Genomic DNA, 12,815 nt, shown 5'->3' with positions numbered 1-12,815 from the left:
ACCCCCACTAGCTTCTCTTCCTCCATCAAACAGACCAAGGTGGCCCACAGCTGCCCCCTCTGTAGGACGCTCTTCCTTGGATTTTCTCATGCTTGGCTCCTTGTCATTATTCAGATCTCAACATCCCTTGGGAGAGGCCTGCCTGACCAGCACTTCTGAGGCAACAGCTTTCCCCCATCACTTCTCTTGTTACTTCCCTGCTTTATTTCCTTCTTAACTGGTTATCACTACCTGAAATTATCTTATTTATTTGCTTCCTAAGCAGAGTCAAAATCCTTGCTGAAGTCATAATCGCTTATATATATTACCTCCCCCTCATCACAGCAGACTTGTCATTCTGTCATTGGAGAAGATTATTTTAGTCTGACAAGATTCGTTCTTTACAAAACCGGGGTGTTTATTACTCTTCTTATTGAAATATTTATAAACTGGTTTTGCAACTATTTTCTTCCAGTTTCTCTCTTGATACGGAGATTTTGCTTATCACTCTGAAGAGTTCTAGATTATACTTTTAATAAATACGTAACTGTTTTATCTAAACTTCTCCACAAATTCTTTTAAATGGTACTCTCTTAGTCATCTAGTGCTGCTATAACAGAAATACCACAAGGGGATGGCTTTAACAAAAAGAAATTTATTTCCTCACAGTAAAGTAGGCTGAAAGTCCAAAGTCAGGGCATCAGCTCCAAAGGAAGACATTCTCTCTCTGTCAGTCTTCTCATGAATATTTCCCCAGACTAGGAGCTACTTTCCTGGTGGTATGAGGTCCACCTGTCTCTCTGCTTGCTTCTTTCTTTTATACCTCAAGAGATTGCCTCAAGACCCAGTCCAGTCTTGTAGGCTGAGTCCTGCCTCACTAACACAAATGCTGCCTATCCTCCCTCATTAAGGTCATAGAGGCAGGGTTTACGACATATAGGAAAATCACGCAATACCAGGAATCATGGCCCAGCCCAACTGATACACACATTTTGGGGGGGGACATAATTCAGTCCATGACAGGCATCAATGTTTGGTCAGTACAAGTAACCAAAACTTGTAGGTGCATTTGACTCAGGTTTTTTTCATTCAATTTTTCCTTACTGGAGATTCAATTTATGTGTCCAAAGCAAACCACATGGTCCTATTCTGACAGACAGACAGACAGCTAGACAGGAGTTTTTAAAATGCCACTACCATAAGAATATAATTTAAAATCAAATTTCTATGTCCATCCAATAAGGAAAAAATAATTTCTTTTATGTATCTCTTATAATTACAACACTTGGTCTTTTTTTTTTTCTTTTTTCAATTTTCCTCTATGAACTTTGCTTTAGTTTTCTAATTTTACTTCCTAACTTTAAGCATCTCTTATGTTTCTCCTGGTAAACTGCCCTGTTTTCATTCCTATAACATTCCCATTTATAGTCCATGTCCTAGAAAGTATTTTGCTTGGTCAATGAGTTTTCATTTTACGTTTTCTTTTTCCATACATGGAGATTACTATTTTGTTCTTAGTAAAGTGTACATAAAAATGTCCAGTCCTGCTCTGGCTTCCTTTGTTTCTTATTTCTTTTTCAGTTTATACTAACTCCATTTTCATATCTTTCAAATGCATTTTTTATTATTTGTTCATCAACCTTAATCCGTTCAGTATATCCTTGTTGTCGTTAGGTGCCTTCAAGTCTGTTCCGACTCATAGCGACCCTATGCACAACAGAAGGAAACACTGCCCTGTCCTGCGTCAACCTTACAATCTTTGTTATGCTTGAACTCCTTAAAAAAGAAAAAAAAATTTTTAGAAACAAATGTCCATCTTGTTTCCATGCATTCAAAGGCAACCAAAGATAAGAACAAAAGCCTATTCTTTAGGAAACCATAGCCCCACAGTGGGAGATGCTTAATCCCATGCAAATGCTGGGGTCCTTCCCTAGGCCCCCAAATCAATTCGAGCCTAAGGCAAGAAGCACTAATGTAGTTATGGCTGCACAGTCTGGAGCAACGTGCAGTTGCTAGTATTCTAGGTCACTCTGGGCACAGCCTGTTGGCCCTGTTCTGACACCCTAGTCTCTTTCTAGACTGGGATTGTGCCTTGCATTTGTCAGACTCCACCGCAGGCACCCAAGCTCTGCCCCTGAACTGTGAGCTGGTAAGGGGTTGCTGACGGCATCCCTACCTGTACTTCTAAGTGCCACCAAGCCAACTCATTTTGGTCTCCATCCTCTGTTGGAACTCCTTGTTGTGTTTTGACTTTCTCCATTGTCTTTAGCACCAAGGGTTAGGTAGCACCCAACCTTCGTGCTAACTGACTTCCACGGTTACCTTTTGCTAGATTCTAATGACTTTGTAGAACAGAGTTGTCCCACCACTCTGGACCACCCACCTCTAATCCTTTCATGAGAAAGATAAACAAACTTCTATTTTATTTAGGTTATTGTACTTTTGGGATTCTTTTTACAAAAAGTTGACCTTCATCCCTGACTTACACTATACCTCAATTTTAAATATGAATATAAAGTCAAGAATAAGCAGATATTTTAGGAAAACCACTAACATAAAGAAGAGAAACCAGAACAGAAAAAAGAATAGGAGAAACAGAGAAAATCCAGGGTATAGAACAAAACTAAATAATGATGACACCATGAATTTCATTAGAGAAATAAGTTATACTCATCAAACAAAAACAGAAGCATATACAAAAGGAATGATGAGATGAAAGTAAGAACTTTTAGAAACTGCAAATGTGAGTCAAAAATTTCAGTTGAGGTGTTATAAGGTATAGTTGAGGAGATTTCCTAGAAATTGAAAAGACAGAGAAGGGAAATGAAGAGAAAAGATAAAAGACCTGGAGAATCTATCTAGAAGTTACGACATCTAATAGTAGTTTCAAAAAAAGGAAAGGATGGAGAAAATAAAGAGGGAAAATTGTCAACAAAATAATACAGAATTTAAGCCTCTAAGCTGAAAGAAGCTGAAGTGGCATAAGAAGTGTTTGCTCCACTTTATGTGTGAGCTCTGTCTGAGCCTCTGAGGGGAGGAAGTGTCCTCCGTTTAATAACAATGTGCTGATTAAGTAGTCATAGGCCCCAGGTAGTAAGTTATTGTTTTTTACCCATTGCTGTAGAATCCATTCCAACTCATAGTGACCTCATAGGACAGAGTAGAACTTCCCCGTGAAGTTTCCAAAGAGAAGCTGGTGGATTCGAACTGCCGGCCTTTAGGATAGCAGCCGAGCTCTTAACCACTTACTCTACCAGGGCTCCAAGTTATTGTGAGTAGATCTATACAAAGGGATGAGACCATTGTGATCCACAGGGTTTTCATTGGTTTATTTTCAGAAATAGATTGTCAGGCCTTTCTTCCTAGTCTGTCTTAGCTGGAAGCTCTGCTGAAACCTATTTAGCACCATTGCAACCTATAAGCCTCCACAGACAGATGGTGGAAGCTACGCATGAGGTGTCTTGGCCAGAATTTAACCCCAGTCTCTCAGAGAAGGTAAAAATTCTACCACTGAATCACTACTGCCCTCAGGGAATAGATAACGATGGGGAAAACCAGGGGTCTGAGCAGATCAAGGATGATTCTACAGCAGGACTTTACTCACAGTTGGAAGGCTGACAGGAGAGTGATGGAAACATTGAACAGTAGCATCGTTACCATGTAGCATCATTAACATGGTGAGAGGAGAGGACTTAGCCCATATTTTCTAACTTAATTCTCACGAGATGATTAGAACAGACAGAACTAAGCTAGAAAGTCAATAACCTCCAAAAGGCAAACGGCTTGTTGGGAGTGATCCACTTCATTATACCAGAGCCTCGTGCGTAGTAAAGGAGCCCTAGTGGCTCAGTGGGTAAAATGATCAACTGCTAACTGAAAGGTCAGGGGTTCAAAACCACCAGTGGCTCTGTGGGAGAAAGATGTGGCAGTTTGCTTCTGTAAAGATTTACAGCCTTGGAAACCCTATGGGGTTGCTATGAGTCAGAAATGAATCAACGGCAGTAGGTTTGGGGTGGGGGTTGGTGCATACTAAGCATTCTGTTAACATTTACTGAAAGGAGATGTGAGTGCATGACCGAGTGAATGAAGAGCTATCCCTGGTATGGGTTTTGTCTGGGTTTGTCTGGAGAAAGGAGGAGATCATGTGTGGCAAAGAACACAAGTGCTCTTCTGCCCAGCGAGAGTGAGCAGGAAGGACACAGTAAGAGGGACAGGGACAGTAGCAGCACAGCAAGGAGCACCACCATCCCCAGCAGCTCAGCCTCGAGAGGAGCCGGGAAAGGCAGCAGCACGAGGGACATGTCAAATCAGGTCAGTTAGTAACAATGAAGAACTTCAATAACCCACACACAAATTGGCAGAATGTCTCATCTAAATCAGATGCAGATGCGGTTTTGAAAAAGAACAAGGAGCTTTAGAACCCTCAAGGAAAGGAACTATATTGGGCTGCTCACCCAACTGTTAAGAGAAATGGGTGCTGAGCAGCTCTGTGTAATAGTAATCACAATACAATTAAATTCAGTGTTCTGCAGAAGACAGCAAGCCAATCCCACCAGAAAATAGATCCCTGACAATGAAGAAAGCAGTCCTTAAAAAAAAAAAAGCAAATAACTTGTAGAAAATCTTTAGATTTTCAGAACACCTTATTAAGAGCACAGGAAGAATGCAAGAGGCACACCACAAATCAAGAAGGTCATATTCGCTAACAGAAATCCTATGTGACTGGGTGGCACAGTATTTTTCTAAAAGCTGGCAGTAAGGGGAAAAAAGGAAGAAAACAGCAAATCATACTTGCACCCCAGATGACCTGGTGGAAGTTATAATAAAATGTGGGACCACAGACTTGTGCAAATATGCAAATTGAGGGTTAGAACGGTGTTATGGATTGAATTGTGTCCGCCAAAAATCTGTGTTGTACATTCTAATCTCTGTGCCTTTGGCTGTTCACATTTGGCAATGGGTTGTCTTTGTTATGTTAATGAGGCAGGATTAGTTAGGGTGTATTTTGAGTCAATCTCTTTTGAGATATAAAATATATATAAATATATATAATACATAAAAAAGATTAAACAAGCAAGCTGGGAAGCAGAAATGAAGACTGCTCAGGAACAGAAGCTTAGAGGGATAAGGACCTTCCTCCAGAGCAGACAGATAGAGACAGTCTTCCCCTAGAATTTTTTCAAAAAGCTTTTGATTCGTCTGTAGGATGGAGAATCTACTTAGAGATAGGAAACAAAGAGAGATATCAGTAAATAAAAATTGGGTCCCCAGGTGCTTGATAGTAGGCCTACTTTCTTTAAACACATCCATAAACAATTCGGTAGCCAGAATAAACAGTATCACCATTAGACCTATGACACTAAGTTTTTCTAAACAGTGAAATTACAGGTTCTGAAAACCAAAAAAGAATTCCCAAGTCAGAAAGAGCTGGAAAAAGAGGTCCATGAACTTCAAAGTGAGTAAATGCATCTAAATACACAGAGAAGGTGTCAGGCTTTGAGCTACTAATTACTGCCAGGAAAAGACCTTGATCTAATGTGCCCCTGAGGCCAAAGGTTATAACATTATGCTGGTTATGCTTAATAACGTGCTAAAAATAAAGCCAGAAATATTCTCCAACTCCATGCACACACTGTTGGAGTACGACATGGAGTTTTGGTCAGTCACTCTCAAAAAATACACAGTGAAGCTGAGAAAGTACTGAGGAAGTTAAAGTAATCAACTATGACAAGAAACAAAAAAATACTTAAAAAAATTTTTTAGACTGAGAAGATAAGTTAGGCTGGCATTGAAGTTAAAAAAAAAATCTTGACAGATATAAGCAGGCTAGGAGTGCCTCTGAAAGGACTCTTGAAATGTATGGGAGGTCCTTTAGAAGGAAAAAGTGTTGGAGGCTGTCATTCCTTGTTTTACAGAGCATTGTTGGTGGCGTAGTGGTTAAGTGCTACAGCTGCTAACCGAGAGATCGGCAGTTCAAATCCGCCAGGCGCTCCTTGGAAACTCTATGGGGCAGTTCTACTCTGTCCTATAGGGTCGCTCTGAGTAGGAATCAACTCAAAGGCAGTGGGTTTGGGTTTTTGGGTACAGTAACGGATGCAAAAGTGAAGGAAGAATCACCACTACTACTACATAATGCTGATCCTGGGACTATCCCTCACTTCTGGATGAGTTTGGTTGGGAAGCAGGGAAGTGGAGGAAGTTCAAGGACTAGATAAGTACCATCAGAAAGACCATGGATCATCCATTCGTCGCTTTACTTAGCCATACTTACTAAGCATCTACTGTAAGCCTGATACTGTGCTAGAGAATGACCGTGGTCTCTGCTTTTACCGAGTATACCATTTACCTAGCTGTTGGTATGGGGGATGGTAATATTGTCTCCTCATGGTTTGTTTGTTTTTAATAATATTTTATTTTGTTTTTGGTGAAAGTTTACATAGAAAATTAGGTTCCCATTTGACAATTTCTACACAAATTTTTCAGTGACTCTACTTAAATTTTTCACAATGTGTCCTGATTTTCTTTAACTCCTTTCTGGTTTTTCCATTTTCGGTACTCTAGTTTCCCTGTCCCCTTATCTTCTCATCTTTGCTTTGCATTAGTGATTGTTGACCTTTTCCTCATGGTTTTTACCACTAGATAAATAGATAGATATCATTGGGTAGACTCTGATTCATGACAATCTTGACGTACAACAGAACAAAATGTGCCAATCCTGTGCCATCCTCACAACCACTGGCTTGTTCAAGTCCATCCTTGTGGCTGTTGTGCCAATCTTTCTTCATTTTGCCTTCCATTTTGTGATCTAACTATCTTCCACTTTGTTATATGTGGTAAATCCTAACCTTTATATGTTAATGAGGCAGGATCAGGGTGGTGTGTCTTGAGTCACAGCCTTACAAGCCTTACTCAAGTCACACCCTTGCTTGAGTCACATTTTTTATCTTACAAGAGATAAAAGGAGAGAGAAGAGATCAGAGAGGAGAGGGACCTCACTACAATCAAGAAAGAAGAGACAGGGGCAGAGTGCATTCTTTGCACCCAAGGTCCCTGGTCTGAGAACCTCCTAGACCCAGGGGAAAGCTGATGCCAAGACACATGGAGATTTCCAAGGAACACTTGCTTGACCCACGGATTTGAAAGGAGACAAGAACCTTCCCTCAGAGCTGACAGGGAGAGAAAGCCTTCCCCTAGAACTGGTGTCCTGAATTCAGACTTCTGGTCTCCTAAACTGTGAGAGAATAAATTTGAGTCTGTTAAAGCCACCCACTTGTGGTGTTTCTGTTATAGCAGCTCTAGATAACTAAGAGATGGAAATTAATTTAATAATAAAACTAGCCACAGTTTCATGAAACAGGCATTGAACCAGGTGTTAAACATATAATATGTTCCCTCCCCATAACTAGCTTAAAGTTATGGGGCATGTTGAATTTGGATTTAATTCAAAGTGCAACAGGAAGCTGTTGAAAGATTTTCAGCAAGGAAGTAACAAGATCTGATTTTTCATGTAATAGCAATGTTTTTCTTATGTTCCTCACTTTTGAATTTCTTTAAATGACAGTTGACTATTTAAAGCAAAAGAAATAACAATGTCTTGTGAGTTTTATAACATACTGTTATAACCCAAAAAAACCCTATTTCTATCAATTCCTACTCACAGCAACCCTATAGAACAGAGTAGGACTGCTCCCTAAGGTTTCCAAGGCTATAAACCTTTACGGACACAGACTACCATATCTTTCTCCTGTAGAGCGGCTGGTGGGTTCAGACTGCTGACCTTTCAGTTAGCAGCTGAACACTTAATCATTGCACCATCTGGGCTCCTAACATATGACATATTATTATAAAACCAAAACCCACTGCTGTCGAGTCAATTCCAACTTATAGTGACCCTATAAAACAGAGTAGAACTGCCCCATAGAGTTTCCCAGGAGCACCTGGTAGATTTGAACTGCCAACCTCTTGGTTAGTACTTAACCACTATGCCATGAGGGTTTCCTTATTATTATAGTGCATGTAAAATATTTGACAACAGTAACACAATGGACAGGAAGGGAAAATGGAAGTATACTATTGTCAGGTTCTTATGCTATATGTGAAATGCTATAATATTATTTGAAGGTAAACTGTCATAAGTTAAAGGTGTATCTTGTAAACTCTACAGCAACCACAAAAATAGTAATAACAATAAAACAGCAGAGGTGTAGCTAGGAAGCCAAAAAAAAAAAAAAAAAAGGAAGAAAGAAAGAAAATGCAATCATAAAAATAGTCAATTAATCCACAGGAAGACAGAAAAAGAAGAAATCAGGAACAAACAACAGATGGAACAAACAGAAAACAAACAGCAAGATGGCAAATTTAAACCCAAATGTATCACTAATTATCTTAAATGTAAATGGTCTAAATACTTCAATTAAAAGGCAAGGTTCTCAAACTGGATAAAAAAATCAAGACCTAATTATATGCTGTCTATAAAAATCCACTTTAAATATAAGGATACAAATAGATTAAATGTTAAAAGGGAATAACATATACCACACAAATATTAATCAAAAGAAAACTGGGGTGGCTCTACTAATATTAGAAAAGGCATGTTTTAAGAAAGATCATTATTTCATAACCATAAAAGGGTCAATTTCAAGAGAACATAACAATCCTAAGTTTACATGCACCTAGTAGCAGAGCTTCAAAGCAAAAACTGAACTGAGAGAAAAATTCAAAATTATAGTTAGAGATCTCAACATTCCCTCTCAGTAATTGAGAGTACAAGTAGACAGAACACTCTATCCAGCAACATCAGGATGCAAATTCTTTTCCAGTGTTTATGCCACATTCACCAACAGGGACTGTATTCTGGACTATAAGACAAGTCTCAGTAAACTTAAGTGGACTGTAGTCACACAAAGTATGTTTTCTGACCACAACAGAATAAATAACAAAAGAATATCTGCAAAATCCATGAAATTTTGGAAATTAAAAAACACATTGTTTAACCTATAGATTAAACAAGAAGTTGCCAGGGAATATAGAACATATCATAATTCAATGAAAATGAAATACCACGTATCAAAATATGTAGGATGTAGAAGAAGAAGTACTTGGAAGGAAATGTATAGCACTTGACATAAAAGAAGAAAGGCCTCACTCAAATCAATGATCTAAGCTTCTACTTTAAGAAACTAGAAGAAGACACATAAATTAACTCCAACACAAACAGAAAGAGGAAAATAATAGAGATAAGAACAGAAATCAATAGGAATAGAAAAGAGAAAAATCTATGAAATCAAAAGCTTGTTCTTTGAAAACATCGATAAAATTGATAAACCTCTACCCAAACTGATAAACAAAAAAAAGAGAGAAGATACAAATTACCAATATTGACATTGAAATAGGAGATATCACTATTGATTCTACAGACATAAAAAATAAATAAATAAGGTAACATTATAACTGATTATTTTTGCCAATAAATCTGATAACTCAGATGACATTTTCAAATTCTTCAAGATAAGACGATTTCTATCAAAAACTTAGGGAAAAAATAATACCAATTTTAAAGAAACTCTTTCAGAGAATGGAGCTTTGGTGGCGCAGTGATTTAGAGCTACAGCTGCTAACCAAAAGGCCGGCAGTTTGAATCCACCAGCTGCTCCTTGGAAACCCTATGGGGCGGTTCTACTCTGTCCTATAGACTTGTCATGAGTCAGAATCAAGTTGACGGCAATGAGTTTGTTTTTGGGTTTTCAGAAAAGAGTGAAAGAACACTTCCCAACTCATTTTTTCATACCAAATCCTGACAAAGAAACTACAAGAGAAGAAAATTACAGACCAATATCCCTCATAACCATACATCCTTCTTAACATTTCTAACAAAATATTAGAAATCAAATCCAGCAATACATAAAAAGGACAAGGTGTTATAAACAAGTGGGATTTATCGCAGGAATGCAAGGTTGGCTTAACATTAAAAAAAATCTATCAATGTATCTCACCGTATTAACTGACTAAAAAATAAAAACCATAAGATCATCTCAATAATCTCAGAAAAAAGCGTTTAACACCCAAAATAAATTCCTGATAAAACTCTCAGCAAGCTAGAAACAGAAGGAAACTTCCTCAACCTGATAAAGGGCATTTATGAGAAACCTAGAGCTAAGAGCACCCTTGATAGTGAAATCCTGAATGCTTTCCTGTGAAGATCAGGAAGCAAGGTAAGCATGTCTACTCTCACTACTTCTATGTAAGATTTTCCTGGGAGTCCTAGTCAGTATAAAAAGGCAAGAAAAATAAATAGAGGGCACTATACGGGAAAGGAAGAAGTAATACTGTCTTTATTTGCGGATGGTATTATCATTGTAGAAAATCCCAGAAGTCTACAAAAAACTACTAGAAGTAAAAAGTGAGCTAAGCAAGGACACAGTATTTGAAGTTAATATATAAAAGTCAAGGATATTTCTCAATAGGAGTAACAAACAATTGAAAAATGAAATTTAAAACTCAAGTCTATAATAACATCAAAAATTAAAATATTTAAGAATAGATTTAATAAAAATATGTAACCACGAAACATTCTAGAGAAATTTTAAAGAAAATCTAAATCAAGGGAGAAATATACTCTACTAATAGATCAGAAGATTCAATATTAAGATGTCAGTTTCCTCCCAAATTATCTGTAGATTCAATGCAATCCCAACCAAAATCCCAGAAAACATTTTTTTTCAGAAATTGATGAGCCAATTGTGAAATTTACATGGAAATATAAAGAACCTAAACAGCCAAAACAATTTTGAAGAAAAAGAAAATAATTGGAGTACTTATACTACTTATTTCAAGACTTACTTTAAAACTGCAATGATCAAAACAGTGTGGTAAGGATAAATCAATAGAACAAAATAAAAAAAACAAACCCACTGCTCTTGAGTCGATTCCAACTCATAGCAACCCTATAGGACAGAGTAGAACTGCACCATAGAGTTTCCGAGGAGCGTCTGATGGATTCAAACTGCTGACCTCTTGGTTAGCAGCCATAGCACTTAACCACTACACCACCAGGGTTTCTGCAGAACAAAATAGAGAGTACAAATAGACCCACACAAATATGATCAATCAATCAATGACAATGTAATTCAATGAGGGAAAGAAAAGTCTTTTCAATAATTAGTGCTGAAATAATTGTATACCCAGAACCATTGCTGTCAAGTCGATTCTGACTCATAGCGACCCTATAGGACAGAGTAGAACTGCCACATAGGGTTTCCAAGCCTGTAAATCTTTAAGGAAGCAGACTGCCACATCTTTCTCCCATGGAGGGGCTGGTGAGTTCAAACTGACAACCTTTTGATTAACAGCTGTGCACTTTAACCACTGTGCCATCAGGGCTCCAGGATAACTGGATTTCATATGCAAAAAAAACTTTGTGCGTAATACCTCATAATTATACACAAAAACTAACTTGAAATGGGTCATAAACCTAAATATAAAAGCTAAAACTACAAAACTTCTAGAAGGAAACACCGGAGAAAATTTTTGTAACTTTTTTTTGGGCAAAGATGTCTTATATAGAACTCAAAAAGTACAGACCGTTAAAAAAAAGTTGATAAATTGGACTTCATCAGAATTTAAAACTTTTATTGTTAAGAAAACTTAAAACTTTCATTGTTGAGAAAATGAAAACGCAAGCTAAAAATGGAGGAAAAATAATTCCAAAACGTATACCTGGTAAAGGACTTGTATTCAGAATATAAAAAAATTCTTGCAGTTCAATGACAACCTGATTTTTTTTAAATTGGCAAAAAAGTTGAATAGATATATCCACTAGAACTGCTAAACTTATAAAGACTGACGTAACAAATGTTGGCAAATATGTGGAGCAACTGGAACTCTATACGTGTACTGGCATGTTAGAACACAATTTAGCAATTTCTTACAAAGTGAGACATACTTACCATACAGCCCAGCAATTCCACTTGTAAATATTTACTATACATTGAGGAAAAAAAAAAATATTGTAGAAAAGAGGTGTGCCAAAAGAGGGAAAAGTCCCTCAAAATTGCCTGAAAAGAGATGATCTATCTATCCATAACCAGCATCATTACAAATACCAGTTCACTTTTCTACACACTTTGGAGAGCTCAAGATATGCTCTTTGTCTACAAAATTAGAAAACATGTCAGCATTAAAAAAAAAAAATTAATTCTAAATATTTCACTGTATAAGTTTCCTAGGGTGACCATAACAAATCACCATAAGCTAAGTGGCTTAAAAAAAAAACAAAAAAAGAAAGAAATTTATTCTCTTACAGCTGTGAAGGTCAGAAGTCTGAAATCGAAGGGTCACCGAGACATGCTCCCTCCAAAACCCGCAAGGAGAATCCTTCCTTGCCTCTGCCAGCTCCTGGCTTGTGGCAGCACGACTCCAACCTCTGCCTCCGTCTTCACATGGCCTTCTCCCCCATATGTCTGTCTTCTTATAGAGACATCTGTCACTGGATTTAGAGCCTATCCAAATTTCAAGATGATTTCATTTTGGGATCCTGGACTAATTACATTTACCAAGTCACTACTTTCAAATAAGGTCACATTCTGAGATTCTGGGTGGACACGAGTTGGCGGGGGCAGTCATTATTCAACTCACTACACTCGCCATCCTGAAATTTATAACATTGTTGTTGTTGTTGTTAGGTGCCATCGAGTTGGTTTGGACTCATAGCAACCCTATGTACAACAGAACAAAACACTGCATAGTCCTGCAACATCCTGACAATCATTGTTATACTTGAGCCCATTGTGGCAGCCACTGTGTCAATCTATCTCGTTGAGGGTCTTCCTCTTTCTTAC

Source organism: Loxodonta africana, chromosome 25 (genome assembly GCF_030014295.1).
Source record: "Loxodonta africana isolate mLoxAfr1 chromosome 25, mLoxAfr1.hap2, whole genome shotgun sequence".
Classification (NCBI taxonomy): Eukaryota; Metazoa; Chordata; class Mammalia; order Proboscidea; family Elephantidae; genus Loxodonta; species Loxodonta africana.
Note: the sequence above shows the minus strand (reverse complement) of the source record.